This window comes from Mirounga leonina, unplaced genomic scaffold (genome assembly GCF_011800145.1).
Source record: "Mirounga leonina isolate KUSES-001 unplaced genomic scaffold, KU_Mleo_1.0 Mir_91, whole genome shotgun sequence".
NCBI lineage: Eukaryota > Metazoa > Chordata > Mammalia > Carnivora > Phocidae > Mirounga > Mirounga leonina.
Genome location: NW_023270839.1, coordinates 29,623,272 through 29,641,330, shown reverse-complemented (window position 1 = coordinate 29,641,330; position 18,059 = coordinate 29,623,272). Strand labels below are relative to the sequence as shown.

Here is an 18,059-nt window from a genome sequence, read left to right as displayed (position 1 = left end):
GAATGATGTGGGGGGAAATCGGTGGGGGAGACAAACCATGAGAGACGATGGACTCTGAAAAACAAACTGAGGGTTCTAGAGGGGAGGGGGGGTGGGGGGATGGGTTAGCCTGGTGATGGGTATTAAAGAGGGCATGTTCTGCATGGAGCACTGGATGTTATACACAAACAATGAATCATGGAACACTACATCAAAAACTAATGATGTAATGTATGGTGATTAACATAAAATAATAATAAAAAATATAGTAAAAAAAAAAAAAAAACACTGATCCCACCATTGTGCTCTACCCTCAAGACCTCATCTAAACCTCATTGACTCTCAAAGGCCCTATGTTCAAATACAATCACATTAGGAGTTAGGGCTTCAACATCTGAATTTGGGGAGGGCACAAACATTCAGTTCATAACAGAGCTGGAAATCTATTCAATAAAAAATGCCAAAAAAATTCAAGTTTTGCAAAAAATAAAACACAAATCTACAGAATAAGCTGATAAACCATATACAGGACAAACTGAAAAATTCATGTCAAGACATATCACAAACTCCTGAAAACTGAAAGCAAAGAAAAAATGTTGACAGTAGTAAGAGAAATGGCACATTATCTATAGGGGAGAAACAATTTGAATGAGAATGGATTTTCTATCAGAAACCATAGAGGCAGAAAGAAATGGCATAACACTTTGAGTGCTGAAGAAGAAAATAATCAACCCAAGATTCCATATTCAGTGCAAACATATCCTCAAGAATGAAGAGGCAATCAAAACATTCTCAGATGAAGGAAAACTATGAGACTTTATAAACAGCCAACTTACTTTAAATGAATGGCTAAAGTAAATTTTCTGAACAGAAAGGAAACGAAAAAAGGAGTCTTGAAACATCCAGAAAGGACAGTGAATGGTAAAAGCAAAACTATGGGTAACACAGTATGCTTCCCTTTTCCTCTTGAGTTTTCTATATTATGTTTGACGGTTGAAACAAAAAGTTTAACACTATCTAATGTGGTTCTCAATGTATACAGAGGAAATATTTAAGACAATTTTACTTTAAATGAGAGAGATAATAAAGGAATATAGTGGTAGATAATAAGGTTTTTGCACTTCACTAGAACTGGCAAAATGTATTCACCAACCAACTTTGACAAATTATGTATATATAATGTTTAGTAGGCAAATTAATGGCCCCCAGAGACAACCATGTTATAATTCTTGGAACCAGAATAATTTATTTCATACAGAAAAGGGAAATTAAAGTTGCAGATAGACTTAAGTTTGCTCATCAACTAATCTTAATATTGGAATATTATCCAGGGTTATCAGGTAGGTCCAATGTAATCAGGACACTCAAAGTGGAAGAGGAAGGTAGGAGAGTGAGGTCAGCGTGATGTAATATTAAAAAGCTCAACACACAGTGGTGCCTGGGTGGCTCAGTCAGTTGAGCATCCAACTCTTGGTTTCAGCTCAGGTCATGATTTCAGGGTCATGGGATTGAGTCCCATGTCAGACTCTGTGCTCAGCAGGGAGTCTGATGGGAATTATTTCCATCTCACTCTGTCCCTCCCCCCAATAATAAATAAATCTTTTAAAAAATGCTCAACATACAGTTGCTTTTGAAGATAGAGGAAAATGTTTATGAGCCAAAAAATGAGTGCATCTAAAACCTGGAAAAATCATTGAAACAGATTCTACCCTAAGCCTCTGGAAGGGAATAGCTGTGCTGTGCTGACACCTTGACTTTAGTCCAGTGAGCCTGTAACAGACCTTTCACCTTCAGGATTCTAAGATAAAAAATTGTGTTTTAGTTTGTGGCAATTTTTTAAGGAAGCAATAAAAAAAAACTTATACATAATGCAATACCAAGAATTGTCACTAAAAATGTTATACAAAGAGATACATTGAAAAACTTGAAGTGTAAAGTAATCTATAGAAATGCAGAATAGACAATGAAAACCAGAGAAAACAAACAGAAGACAAAGAATAAAATGACAGATTTAATCCTTATCAATAATTGCATTAAATGTAAATGGTCTAAATATATCAAATAAAAAACCTTAATGGGATGGATAAAAAAAACATCATGACCTTACTATATGCTCAGGAACTCAATTCAAATATAATGATAAAGGCAGGCTAAAAGTAAACAAATGGAAAAAGATATACTATACAATCAGAATACAGGAGTAGCTAAACTAATATCTGATAATGTAGACTTCAGAGCAAAAGAAGAGAGGCATACTGTATAATGGCATAAAGGTAAATTGACCAGGAAGACATAACAATCCAAAAGGAGATGTAACTGAAAAGTAGACAAATCCACAATTATTGTCGGTCATTTAAATACCCACCCTACAGTGATGAGAATAATCAAAGAAAGTATTAATACATGGTATACCATGTTTATGAATTGAAACCCTTGAGATACAAAATGCCAACTGTCTCCAAATTTTATATATATATATATATATATATATATATATACACACACACATTATATGTGTGTGTATGTATATAATTTTTTTTCACAACTCCTTTTATAGTCAGAGTAACCAAGACTGTGATATCAATAGATGGAATTAAACATTGATCAATGCAACAGAATAGAGAACCCAGATAAAGACCCACAGAACTCATTTTTCTATAAGGATGCAAAAAGCAACTCAGTGGAGGATAGATTTTTAAACAACTGGTGCCTGAGCAACTGGATATTTATAAGCAAAAACACACCCTCAACCTAAACCTCATACCTTAATGCAAAAATTATCTCAAAATGAATATTTAAATATGAAATAAAAATTATAAAAAAAACCTTAACTCAGGAAAAAGTCTCTAAGACAAAACTTGAAGAGTTCTTAATCATGACATCAAAAGCATGATACCAAAAAAGTCAATAATTTGGTCTTAAAAACTTGCTGTTGGAAAGCCCATGTAAAAAGGATTTTAAAAAAAGAAAGGTATAAATTGGAATAAAATATTTGCAAACCATATATTGAAAAAAGAACTAGTACCTACAATATATAAAGAACTCTCAAAACTCAACAGCAAACAATCACCAGACACACACAATTAGAAAATGGGCAAAAGATGTAGAGACATTTCACTGAAGAGGACATATGAATGACAAACAAGCACATGAAAAGATGATCAGTCTCACTAGATATTCAGGAAATGCAAATTGGAGCCGTGATGAAATGTTTCTATGTACCTATTAGAACAGTTAAACAAAAACAATGACAATACCAAATGCTAGAAAGGATGCAGTTAAACTGGTCTCTCATACATTGTCAGTGTGAATGTAAAATACAATAATTCTCAAAGTTTGACAATTTCTTATAAAATTAAATATACCTCTACAATACAGCCAGCAATTGAACTCCTGGGCATTTATCCTGGAAAAAATGAAACATCCACACAAATCTTACAAATGACTGTTCATAACAGCTTTATTTTAATAGCCTCAAACTGAAACAACCAAAATATCCCTCAGTAGGTGAATAGTTAAACTGTGATACATCCCAGGAATACATTAGTATTCCTTAAATACTAATCAGCGATAAAAATAAACTGATACACACAGCAACTTAGATCTCAAGGGCATTATGTTAGGAGAAAAAAAATATCCAGATGACAGATACTATATGACTCCATTTATATAAAATTATACAGACGGAAAACAGATTAGTGTTTGCCAGGGGTTATGCAAGGTTAAACATGGGAGGGGTGGATAGAGAGACTAGACAGGGATAGCACAAGGCATGATGGAATAGTTTTGTATTTGGATTGCAGTGATGGTTATACAATCTACACATATGATAAAATGAAAAATATGTACACACATTGTACCAATGTCAAATTCCTGGTCTTTATATTGTGCTCCAATTATATAACATGTAACTATTGGGGGGAACTCAGTGAAGGGTATGTGTGATATCTGTACTATCTTTTCAATAGCCTGTTAACCTATCTTTTTTTAATTAAGCAGTTTAAAAAATCTGTGTTAAAAAATGAGTTGTATTTAATCAAAACTACAACCCAATTTAAACTTGGACAAAAATTTGAACAGATGCTTCACGAAATACATGAGCGGCCAAAAAGCACAAAGATGATACTTTTCATCATTAGTCACTGGGGAAATAAAATTTAAAACCACAATTAGATACTATAATATATACTGTGGAATGGTTGAAATTAAAGACTGACAATAACAGTGTTGGTAAGTATGTGAAGCAACTCAAACTTGCTTACCCTGAGAACGTAAAATGCTACAATCACACTGGAAAACAGGTAGTTATTTCTTAAAAATTTAAACATGGTACCAAAATATGGAAAGAGCCCAGATGTCCACTGACAGAGGAATGGATAAAGAAGATGTGATTTTATACACACACACACAATGGAATATCACTAAGTCATCAAAAAATGAAATCTTGCCATTTGCAACTATGTGGCTGGAAATAGAGGGTATTATGCTAAGTGAAATAAGTCCGTAAGAGAAAGACAAATACCATATGATTTCACTCATATGTGGAATTTAAGAAACAAAACAGATGAACATAGGGCAGGGGAAGGTAAAATAAGACAAAAACAGAGGGAGGCAAATCATAAGAGACTCTTAACTATAGGAAATAACCTAAGGGTTGCTGGAGGGGAGGTGGGTGGGGGTATGGGGTAACAGGGTGATGGGCATTAAGGACGGCACTTGAAGTAATGAGCACGGGGTGTTGCATGTAACTGATGAATCACTAAATTCTACCTCTGAAACTAATAATATATGTTAATTAAATTGAATTTAAATACAAAATTAAAAAAGCCACCCTGAAAAAAAATTTAAACATGGTACATTAAAGTCTAAATGTGGACAAACTTTAAATATAGAATATGGATTATATCTATATACATATATAGATATACGTTCTATGTATAAATTGCCACAAGACACAGAAAGCATAAATTATCACAAATAGGCATGACAAATGTATCACATCAGAAGTAAAGAAACAACAGAGCAGGAAAATGTATTTGCAACATACAATGGAGGATTAGCTTTGCCTCCATAAAAGAATTTGAAAAACAGGTAGAAAAATAAATTGCATGTTGAAATGCATTTCCTAAGAGGAAATTAGCATAGGAAAAGGTGCTCAAACTGTTAAGCTATAAGGATTGTGCAAGTTAACATTAAGCACTGATACCTTATTTCACAACCACTGGAATGGAAAAGAAAATGAAATATCTGAGACTGTCAAGTTGTTATGGATGGGAACTTCCATGAGGTACTGTTAAAAATGTCTATGACCACTTTTGAAAATTGAAATCAGTTTCTAGTAAGGTTGAAATTTGCTCACTCAATTGCCCCCAAAATCTGTTAGGTATGTAACATGAAGAGAATCTTACACTTATGTAGCAGATTACAAATAAAAAGATGTATACTACAACATTATTTGTCATAGGGTATACTGTACCATATTTTTCCCCAATAGGGAATAATTTTGATATATTTATATGGTAAAATACATTTGGATGAATTAATTAGACCAATAGGCATCAATGTAGTTTTTAAAAGAACACTGAGTTTAAAAAGCAAGTTTCAGAAATTATCTAGTCTAGAAAGCAATTTCAGCAGCACATATACTAAAATTGGAATGATACAGAGAAGATTAGCATGGACCCTGTGAAAGGATGACAGAATTATCTAGCATGGCATCATTTCTATATTTATGGATAGTGAAATTATAATACATCCTGGAAGAATACACGAGATTTTTTTTATAGTGATTGTCCCTAGGAAAGGAAGGGAAGACTAGAGCGTGAAATAACCTTTAAAGAGCAGTAGCTCCTTTCCTATTGCCCTATTTACTACCAAACAACCCATTCCATTCCTCTCTGCCTCACACGACTGGCTCCTTGTGCCCTCAAGTATTCTTTGGCTTTTCCATTTACCAAATCTTACCATACTTGGATGATACCCCATCAATTACACATGGGGTAAAGCAGAGTACAGAGCAAATAACATGCAAACAAAAATTGCTTGTTGGAATCCTCTTATCTCAGAGATCGTAGAGATCATGTTGCCTAGTGTGCTTCAGATTGTGTTCTGAGAAGCCCTGGAGTTCCTGAGAGAAGCTTCACTGGGCAAGGAAGGGCTTGGCATCTAGGACTTGGCACCCACCACCTCAGATTCAAGCACAGCAGTTCTGACTTTATCTGCTTTATAACTGGGTCAGTACTCTTAACAAGGAGAACAAAAACCGCTGATTTTAGGTATCAACTTTATTTTTTTTTATAAGAACATAATAAAGTCATTTTCTAGCAAGATCACATAACTCTTCTATGTTTAACCGATTTGATTTTACAGAATTCTCGGTTAAGGAAGGTATGTGGGAGCCTTTGGTTATTAACATCTACCTCCTCATATCCTATAAACAGGAGGGTGCTTTTTCAAATGTCAAGTCAAAATGAAATGATAATTATACTTCATTTACCAATACAGCAATTCTGGTATAAATTCAGGAAAAAAGGAGAAGGTAGAGTACGCTCCGTCAAATTTTGCAGTGTGCATCACACCCTGCTCTTTCACCAAGGAAAATAAGAGTCATCATCAACTTGTATAGGCAGAATTCTTTGATTCATTTAACCTAGTGATAACCCTGTAAATAAGTATTGTGTGTTAAAGAAAATGCAATGGGGTGTGAGCTTCTGGAAAGCAACTGTTGACTCTAACAGGACGTTGCCAGAGGAAGAACTAAGTCATCAAGCTTTCCATCCCTGCCCGTTAGCTAGGTAATCTCTAATGGAAGCCATTCATGAAGCTAATAAGTTCTCTTCAAGTAAATCACTAAAAAAAGGGAATTATATTAGGCACCAAAGTTCATGAGGAAGAAAATTCACAACAAAACAACTCTGATCTTTGCTCCAGGCTCTGCTTAATGGTCCAGAAAACTAATATTCATTAATTTTCACAAAAGAGGTCATATGGCTAGAGCTATAATGTTCAAGTAATATTCAATTACATTTTTTTCTAATGAGTGAAAGCTTCTTTTAATCATTTTGAAACCAGTTACCATGAAATGCATTATTTTATTCTTGTAATCTCTTCACTACAAGTCTTCAAAACATGGACGGCAATTTCACTTCCCAGGAAATACACTGAAAACAGAGGTTGATTTTGCATTCAGATTTCATTCGACCTAACAAACAGAATAATGACATTTTTTCCTACCCCTCCTGGTATAGAGTTTTGTAAAGTACTGTTTGTCTCTTGCAGAATTTCCCAGATTCAGAATTATTAATATTTCTACTTCAAACAGAAGACCTGCAACCATACTCACAGAGGATGTTTAGAATAGACCTTTTCTTGACTGCTAATGTCTAAAGAAGATGGTGTAGCCACAAAGCAGAGGGACTCTGATAGCGAATGTTCTTCACAATCTGTCTGAACAGATTTGGCAGGAGGAGGATTATTCACCCATAATATCTTCATCCCCACCCCTGCAACTTACAATCCACACTCTTTCATGATTCTACCTCTTATCAAGGAGTGCCTGTACACACAGAGCTAACGGTGTATGGATTATTCTGAAGATTAAAAACAAAATTATTTCTATCAGTCAGAAAATATAGGTTGTAAAAATTTTGCCTCCGCTAGCAGAGAACTTGATATTTTTCTCTCAGTTCTGTAAACCTTTACTGGAGGCTGAGACAGACACACATGGAAAAGATTTCTAACCTTAGGAAACATCTGTCAACCCAAAAGATAGAAAAAGTGGGTGGGGTATCCCCATAAACAGAGGACAGGAATCACACTCTAGGTAAATGAATTGGAAGCCTGCACCCATATTCCAGGTTCTGACTCTCATTCCATATATCAGATTTCCTCCCAGCCTAATGTAGAAAAGCAAACCACCCCAGTATCGAACAGCCACATGGAATGCTCCCTCTTCTGAATTTGCTGAGGAGTGCCTCTGTCTACAGAGTTGCTTCAATCTGTAGTATTCCCCATAGCAGACTCATTCTCCTGTAATCACTAAGTCAAACCCTGGAGAAAAATCCAGCTGACTGTGTATTTTTACCCCTTTAACCTAATGCTGCTAGTTTTCAGTCAAAATAAGAGAAATGGAGAGAAAACATCAAGTTACAACTAAGTGAAAGACAAGCCCCTTTCCTTTGATCACGAATAATTCTTACCTAGTTTTGGAGGTAAATCTACATTCTATGATGGGGTGGGGGAGGAAATGTGGTATAATTTGAGACTTGATATCAGATCTACTACATACTGGATAATTTTTTCTTCACCTACATTGTTTGAGATTTTAAATTAAAGGGTTTACTCCAATACTTTTTTTTTGTAGAAATAACAGAAAAACTATTGTCAAACCATTATCTTCAAAAATTTGCTACAGGACCAAAAACAAAAGATGCCTGAAAAATTCTCTCTGAAGCATGTTTTACTGTTTTACAAGGTGTGGTATCACACACACAGTGACAGAAACCATCATTCTTTCTTTTGCTTGTACCAGTTCTCAGTAACCTTGTATTAAAAATTCCCTCAAGACTCAGATCTTCTCATTAGAAGTTTCATTTCAAATGATGCTTTGCTCTTTTTATTTAATCCTAGAATGAAAATAAAGAAACCTTAAGATATGGTCTAATCTAGTCTCATGTTTCCTTAAAAGTAGACAGCAAAACCATCTGAAAGTAATAGGAATAATGCTATTTAATATAAAAGTTTGAGAGAAAACTACTTCCCATACATGTTGTATATCACTCGAATACCCTTTAAACTAATAGCCGAGTTCTCATTCCATAGGAAAGCAGCGTCACTGAAAGTCAATTCTCCTCCAGTTCTCAGTTGGGTTCCAAAGTTGGATTAATACCATAAATTTTAAAGACTGCCTTATTTTACTGCCTCTCTGCAGATTGTGAGCTCCTTCAAAAAATGGGAATGTTCAATTACTGGTATATTTTAAAAAAATAAATAAATCAGGGGCATCTGGGTGGCTCAGTAGGTTAAGCATCCAACTCTTGATTTTAGCTCAGGTCATGATCTCAGGGTTGTGGGATGGTGACCCATGTTGGGCTCCGTGCTTAAGTGGGAATTCTGCTTGAGATTTTGCTCCTACCCCCACCCATTCTCTCTCTCTCCCCCCTCCTCTCTATAAAACAAATAAATCTTTGAAAAAAAATCATAAAAATCAGACCATGACTTAGGCATTTAATTGTGATATGGGAAATATTTGAAATAAAACTATCAAAAATATTAGTCACACTTTTCTTTTTATGTCAATGAAAATAGGTATTTTAGTGACATATTGGCTAAACAAGGAAGCAGAAGGAAATCTTAGAGGAGGACTGACCCGACCTGACTGGGGATTTAAAGAGTATGCTCCTAGGAACCATTTGGACCTTGAATTGATAAGAGGCACAGATGAGTTGGAAAGACTTAGGGGAGAGATAAGAGTAAGAAACAAAAGGGGCGCCTGGGTGGCTCAGTCATTAAGCGTCTGCCTTCGGCTCAGGTCATGGGATCGAGCTCTGCATCAGGCTCCCTGCTCCGCGGGAAGCCTGCTTCTCCCTCTCCCACTCCCCCTGCTTGTGTTCCCTCTCTCGCTGTGTCTGTGTCAAATAAATAAATAAAATCTAAAAAAAAAAAAAAGTAAGAAACAAGGTTGTGATGATGCACTGAAAGCAAAGGCATTCATGCAGTCATCCTTATCCTGTGTGCTTTAGGCTTTGATTTTTTTTTGGGGGGGGGGTCTGATACTAAAATCTGGCCCTTTCTTTCTGTTAGCATTTTCTGATATATCTTTGATCTTCATTTTACTTTTAATCATCTGGTGAAATTTTGTTTTGGGGAGTTTCCTTGGTACTAGAATCTCATCAGATTTTGTATTTTTACCCAGTCTCCAGGTCTGTTTTCCAATTGGAAAGTTTCATACACATATGCATGAAAATATATTCATTCTATATTGTAAAGTAAAACATAATGGATTGCAAAGCAGTATATTTGGTGCCAGTTCACATATGTAGGATTCAATCCCAAGTACTGTGTGCACATGCACATATGTATACACACATATATCAAAAACTTAAGTGCTTATTTCTGTGTGATAGTTCATTTTGCTTATATGTATTTTTCCATGAACACATGTCACACACATGCAAAATTAAAGTTTTATAAGTAAGAGTCAAATAATTGGCAGCCAGCTTATAATGGCAATGTGGCACCTAAACTCTTGATGGAAGAACTATAAAAAAAAGATGTAAACCTCAAGCTACCTTCGGATCTCTTAGCCAGAGTAATAAAACTGAATTATTACAGAAAAAAATAAAATACATTCTCTGAATATGTAAATCTTCCAACCAAGATTTTTACTTCCCTAATAGGTTTAAACCCTTTATAAGCAGAGACAACAACTTACATGTTTTTCATGTAGGTGATATTTCCAGCACTCTTCATTCATTTGTATGGATTTCTATTTCTTTCTGATATGATTTTGCTGTTTTCTGAGAGACTTCCTTTAACATTTCTTGGATTGGGGTCTGCTAGTGTCTTTTACACTTTAGCTGCTTTTAAGATTTTTTTTTTTTGCAGAGGTATAAAAAACAATCAAACTTATATATAACCATAAAAGACCCCAAATAACCAACACAATCCTGAGAAAGAAGATTTCAAGTTATTATTATAAAGCTGGGGTAATCAAAATAGTGTGGTACTAGCATAAAAACAGACAAATAGACTAACAGAACAGAATCAAAAGCCCAGAAATAAACCCATACGTATATGGTTAATATTAGTTTACCATATATGAGAAGAAAGCCAAGAATACTTAATGGAGAAAAGACAGTCTCCTCAATAAATAGTCCTGGAAAAATGGGAAAATGGGATATTCACACCTAAAACAATGAAACTAGACCCTTATCTTATACCACCCACAAAAATTAACTCAAAATGGATTAAAGACTTAAATGTGAGACCAGAAACCATAAAACTTCTAGAAGAAAACTAAAGAAAAAAGCTCCTTGACATGGGTATTGGAAAGGCTTTTGGATAAGACACCCAAAGCACAAGTAAAAAAATATAACAAGGGCAAGTACATCAAACTAAAAAGCTTTTGCACAGCAAAAGAAACTATCAACAAAATGAAAAGACAACCTAAGGAATGTGGAAAAAAAAAAAACTGCAATTTATCTGATAAGGCATTAATACCCAAAATACATAAAGAACTCATACAACTCAACAGCAAAAACCAATCCAATTTAAAAATGGTCAAATGGAATCAAAATGGTGGAATGGGAGGATCCTGAGCTCACAGGGACATACCAAAACCTACAATTACATATAGATAGAACTATCTCTGAGAACAAACTATAGAGGAACAGATTAAAACCAATTAAAGAGATAAAGGAAAAGCACACTGAGATGGGTAGAAGGGGCAGAGACAGTTTTGCCAATAACCACACTCTGGTGTGACAACATACAAGCAGGAAGGCTGAGGAAGAGGAGTCCCAAGCTCCAAACTGGTCTTCAAGGCACTAGGGACAGGCACTGGGAAGACAAACACCTGTAAAGTCAGCCTTGAAAACCAGTGGGGTTTTTCTTCAGGAGAGCTAGAGGGCAGTAGGAAATGGAGACTCCACCCAAGCACCCTAGATCCTCCCAAGCAGCTCCCTGCCCCAGCGCTCTTGGCAGGCACCATCAACGAGCACCAGAGACCCTCCTAAGTGGCTTCCCACCCTAGTGCTCCTGACAGATAGCCTTGGCTGCCACCAGAGCCCATCCCAAGCACCATCATTCTGGGGGTCCAGCACCACACTCTAGCACACCTATAATAGTCACAGCCAGACCTTATGGCAAGCCATGCAGCATGCCTAAAACAGCTGCAGCCAGGCCTCTCAGCTAGATGGGCCAGAGGTCAGTTCTGCTCACCAGCTGGGCCATAGCACTCGTGGCCAGACCTTGCAGACAGCCATGCCAGAGAACAGCTCTGCACACCAGATTCCACACCAGTTGTGAACCAGCCACAATAGAAGAATGTACACAGGCCACACAGGGGACAATCCTGGGGTACCTGGCTCAGGTCACCAGGTGGATTTGTGCTATTGGGCACCACAGGACACCTTCTGCATAAAGCCAGCCCTTCAAGACTGGGAGAGCTAACTGATCTACCTAAATCACAGAAACAGAATTAAGCAAAATGAGGAATATGCCCAAATAAAAGAATAAGACAAAATCTCAGGAAAAGAACTAAATGAAATGGAGATGAGCAATACCAGATAAACAGTTCAAAGTAATGGTCATAAAGATGCTCAATGAAATCAAGAATGTATGAACATAATGAGAACTTCAACAAAGACAGAAAATATACAAAGAACTAATAAGAGCTGTAAAATACAATAATAGAAAAATACCCCAGAGGGAATCAATAGCAGATCAGATTAGCAATCTACAAAATAACGTAGTAGAAATTAACCACTAAAAACAGCTAAAAGCTGTTATGAGGATATTTTAAGGGAACTCTGGGTAACATTAAATATAGTAGCATTAACATTATAGAGGCTTCAAAAGGGGAAGATAAAGAGAAAGGGGTCAAAAACCTATCTGAAAAAATAGCTGACAAATTCCCTAACCTGATGAAGGAAAGAGATACCCAAGCCTAGGAAGCACAGAATCCAAAATAAGATGAATCCCAAAGGGACCTGCAGCAAGGCACATTATAATCAATGTGCCAACAGTTAAAGAGAAAATATTAAAAGCAGCCAGAAAAAATATACATAGTATATTTTGTATACATATGTATACATAATATACAAGGGAGCTCCCACAACATTATCAGCTGATATTTTAGCAGAAACTTCACAGGCCAGAAGGGACTGGCATGACATAGTAAAAGTGCAAAGTACTGCGGCACCTGGATGGCTCAATAGTCCTGTCTGACATCAGCCCAGGTCATGATCTCACGGTCCTGGGAATGAGCCCAGCAACAGGCTCCCTACTCAGTGAGGAGTCTGCTTATTCCTCTGTCCCTCCCCCCGCTCACTCTCTTGATCTCTCAAATAATAAAATATATATATTTTTAAAAGTGCAAGGTGCTAGAGAACAAAAGCACAAGTGCAAGGAAAAAAATTTCCAACCAAAAGTACTAAATCTGGCAAGGTTATCACTTAGAATTAAAGGAGGGATGAAAGAGTTTCTCAAAGGCTACAAGTTCATCAACACCAAATCAGCCTTAATAAATGTTAAATGTACTGCTTTAAACAGGAAAGAAAAGGCCATAATTAGATATTAGAAAACTATGGGAAAAAAAGTCTCACTAGTAAAGATAAACATATAGTAAATGTAGTAGACCGATCACCTACACAGCTACTACAAAAGTTAGAAGACAAAAATAGTAAAAATCATCTAGACATATAATAATTAGTTAAGGAATACACAAAATAACATCTAAAATATGACATCAAAAATATAAAGCATGTTGGGGGAGTAAAATCGTAGTGCTTTTAGAATGCACTTGGACTTAAGCAACCATCAACTTAAAATAGACTGCTATATGTAGGATATTATATATAAACCTCATGATGACCACAAACCAAATACTGGAAATAGATACACAAAAAACAAAGAGAAAAGAATACAGATATAACACTAAGTCACCAAATTATAAGGGAAGAGAACAAGAAAGAAACATAACTACAAAAACAATCAGAACACAATGAAATGGCAGGGAGTACATATCTACTAATAACTACTTAAAATGGAAATGGACTAAATGCTCCCATCAAGAAAAATAGGGTGGCTGAATTTTAAAAAGAGCCATTTATATGCTGCTTACAAGAGACTCACTTCAGATCTAAAGACATATAAAGAAAATAAATAGAAAAAGACATGGAAACCAAAATAAAGCTGAGGCAGTTATACACATGACAGAACAGACTTTAAAGACTGACAAGAAAAAAAGAAGGGCATTACCTAATTATAAATCAATCCAAGAAGATTTAACACTTATAATTACCTATGTACACAACATAGGGGTATCTAAATACATAAAGAAAATATTGACATAAAGAGAAATGGACAGTATAAAATAGTAGGGGGCTTTAACACCCCACTTCCATCAACAGATAATTCAGACAGAAAATCAGTAAGAAAACAGTGGCCTTAAATGACACAGTAGACTAGATGGACTTAATATATACATAACATTCCATCTGAAAACAGAATACATTCTTTCAAACGCACAGGGGGCATTCTCCAGGACAGATCACATGTTAGACCACAAAACAGTTCTCAATAAATTGGAGAACACTGAAATCATATCAAGCATCTTTTCTGACTACATTGGTATGAAACTAGGAGTCTACTACAAGAGAAAAGAAACTAGGAAACAAAAAACAACAACAAAAAAACAAGGATAAACATACTACTAAACAATTAGTAAGTCCATGAAATCAAAAATACTTTGAGACAAATGAAAATAAAAACACAACAGTCCAAAATCTGTGGGACACAGCAAAAGCAGTTCTAAGAGAGTTTACAGTGTTATACAGGACTACCTCAAGAAACAAGAAAAATCTCAATCCATCATTAAACCTAAAGGAACTACAGAAAGAACAAAATCCAAAGTTAGAAGAAAATAAAGATGAGAGCAGAAATGAATGACTAAAAACAGTAAGTAAAAAGATAAAAGCTGCTTTTTTCTGAAAAACAAAACTGACAAACTTTTAGCTAGACTCATCAAAATAAGAGGGCCCAAATAAATAAAATCAAACATGAAAAAAAAATTAAAACTGATACCACAGAAATACAAAGAGTAATAAGATACTACTACAAACAACTATATGTCAACCAATGGGACAACCTAGAAGTGAATAAATTCCTACAAACATACAATCTTCCAAGACTGAATCAAGAATAGAAAATCTGAACAAAATGATTAGTAATGAAATTGAATCAGTAATCCAAAAACTCCCAAAAGTCCAGGACCAGATGGCTTCACAGATAAATTTTAAACATTAAAGAGTTAATACATATAAATTCTTAAACTATTTCAAAAAGCTCAAGAGGAAGTAATGCTTCTAAATTCATTCTATGAGATCAGCATTACCCGGATACCAAAACCTGACAAAGAGAAAGAAAAGAAAAAAGGAGAAAAACAAAAACAAAATAACAAAATAAAATTACAGGCCAATATCCTTGATGAACACAGACATAAAAATCCTCAGCAAGGTATTAGCAAACCAAATTGAAAAATACATTAAAAAGATCATACACCACAGTCAAGTGGGATTTATTCCAGGGATGCAAGGATAGTTCACTATCTGCAAGTCAATTGATATGATATAATATGTATTATGATAATATACCACATCAAAAAAGAGGAAGATTAAAATCAAGCATGTCAACAGAGGCAAAAACAAGAACTCGATAAAATTTAACATCCACTTACAATAAAACCTCTCAACAAAAGGGCATAGAGAGAACACACTTCAACACAATAAAGGCCATATACGACAAACCCGTATTCATAACTGACAGTGAAAAGCTGAAAGCTTTTTCTCTAAGACCAGGAACAAGATAAGGATGTCCACCCTCACTGTTATTCAAAATAATAATGGAAGTCCTAGTCACAGCAATCAGGCAAGAAAAGGAACAGGCATCCAAATTGGGGGATGGGGGGGGAGTAAAACTGTCTATTTGCAGATGGCATTATACTAGATATAGAAAACCCTAAAGAGTTCATCAAAAAAAAAAATTAGAATAAATGAACTCAGTGAAATTGAAGGATACAAAATTGATACACAGAGATCTGTTATATTTCCATCAATAATGAAATAGAAGAGAAATTAAGAGAAAATTCTATCAAAATACCTAGAAATAAATTTAACTAAGGAGGCGAAAGACCTGTGGTCTGAAAACTATGAAACATTGATGAAAGACATTGAAAACAACACAAACAGGGGCGCCTGGGTGGCTCAGTTGGTTAAGCGACTGCCTTCGGCTCAGGTCATGATCCTGGAGTCCCGGGATCGAGTCCCGCATCAGGCTCCCTGCTCGGCGGGGAGTCTGCTTCTCCCTCTGACCCTCCTCCCTCTCATGCTCTCTGTCTCTCATTCTCTCTCTCTCAAAAAAAAAAAAAAAAGAAAAAGAAAAAAAAAGAAAACAACACAAACAAAAGGATATACCATGTTCATAATTGAACAATATCATTAAGATGTCCATACTATGCAAAGCAATCTACAGATTCATACATTCCCTATCAAAATACCAGTGGCATTTTTCACAGAACTAGAATAATCCTAAGATTTGTATAAAACCACAACAAGCCCAGAAGGTCAAAGCAATCTTGAGAAAGAAGAACAAAGCTGAAGGTGTCATGCTCCCTGATTTTAAACTCTAACACAAAATACAGTAATCAAAAGAGTATGGTAGTAACACAAAGATAGACCCATAGATCACTAGAACAAAATAGAAAGCCCAGAAAGAAACCCATGCTTATATGGTCAATTAATCTTTGACAAAGGAAGTACAGTGATATAAAGAACTCACACAACATAATAGCAAAACCCTCCACAAACTATCTAATTAAAATTGGGCAGAAGGCCTGAATAGTCATTTAAGAGCAACAGATGGCCATGGACACAAAAGATCCTCAACATCATTAATCACCAGGTCAAAACCACCTAATCACTAAGCCAAAACCACAGTGAGGTATGACCTCACACCTATCACAATGGCTATCAAAAAGACAGTAAATAACCAGCGTTGGTGAGAGAAAAGGAAGTGTTGTGGGAGAAAAGGAACCTTCATGCACTGCTTGTGGGACTGAAAAATGGTGCAGCCACTGTGGAAAACAGTATGGAGGTTCCTCAAAAAATTAAAAGTACAACTACTATATGGTCTGGAAAAAAGATATTGTATACATACACATGGAATATTAGTCATAAAAAAAGAATGAACTCTTGCCATTAACATGGTATTATGTTAAGTAAAATAAGTCAGACCGGGCGCCTGGGTGGCTCAGTTGGTTAAGCGACTGCCTTCGGCTCAGGTCATGATCCCGGGGTCCTGGGATCGAGTCCCGCATCGGGCTCCCTGCTCCGCGGGGAGCCTGCTTCTCCCTCTCCCACTCCCCCTGCTTGTGTTCCCTCTCTCGCTGTGTCTCTCTGTGTCAAATAAATAAATAAAATCTTAAAAAAAAAAAAAAAAGTCAGACCAAGACAAAGGTCTTATGATTTGACTTGTATGTGGAATCTACAAAACAAAACAGAAATGGACTCATAAATACAAAGAATAATCTGGTGGTTACCAAGGAGGAGGGTGGTGGAGGTATGGGCAAAATAGGACAAAGGAATTACAAGGTACAGACTTCCAGTTATAAAATAAGTTAGACATGGGGATACAAGATACAGTATAAGGAATTTAGTTGATATGTAACAACTTTGTATGTTGACACATGGATGTTATGTTTACCCTGATCATAATGTATATAAATGTTGAATCGCTGTTGTACACCTGAAATGTAGTATTGTATGTCAACTACACTTCAAAAAAAAAAGAGTAAAAGATCTGAACATTTTTCCAAAGAAGATATACAAATGGCTAACAAGTAACACGAAGAGGTGTTCAACATCTCTAATCATCAGGGAAATACAAATCAAAATCATAATGAAGAATCACCTCACATCTGTTAGAATGGTTATCAAAAAGAGATAGCCAACACTGGTGAGGACAGGGAGGAAAAAGAAACCTTATGCACTGTGGGTAGGAATGTAAATTGGTACAGCCACTACAGAAAACATATCGAGGTTACTCAAAAAATAAAAATAGAACTACCATATGACCTAGCAATTCCACTTCTGGGAATATATCCAAAGGAAATGGAAACACTATGTTGAAAGGTATCTGCACCCCCATGTTCACAGCAGCATTACCACCAATAGCCAAGATATGGAAACCACCCAGTGTCTGCCGAAAGATGAACAGATAAAGAAGTTGTGGTGCTGGGCGCCTGGGTGGCTCAGTTGGTTAAGCGACTGCCTTCGGCTCAGGTCATGATCCTGGAGTCCCGG

The 18,059-nt window shown here is 35.9% G+C and overlaps 1 protein-coding gene and 1 non-coding gene across 3 annotated transcripts in view; one reads left to right on the top strand and one right to left on the bottom strand.

Annotated features, from left to right (window-relative positions):
• The window catches only part of UNC13C (unc-13 homolog C), a 565,259-nt gene that overhangs the window by 451,893 nt on the left and 95,307 nt on the right, over window positions 1-18,059 (bottom strand). The gene's annotated exons all lie outside the window — the stretch shown is intronic.
• Window positions 5,604-5,706, top strand: LOC118003833. The gene has a single exon (XR_004677446.1). It is a non-coding gene; the product is annotated as a U6 spliceosomal RNA (small nuclear RNA).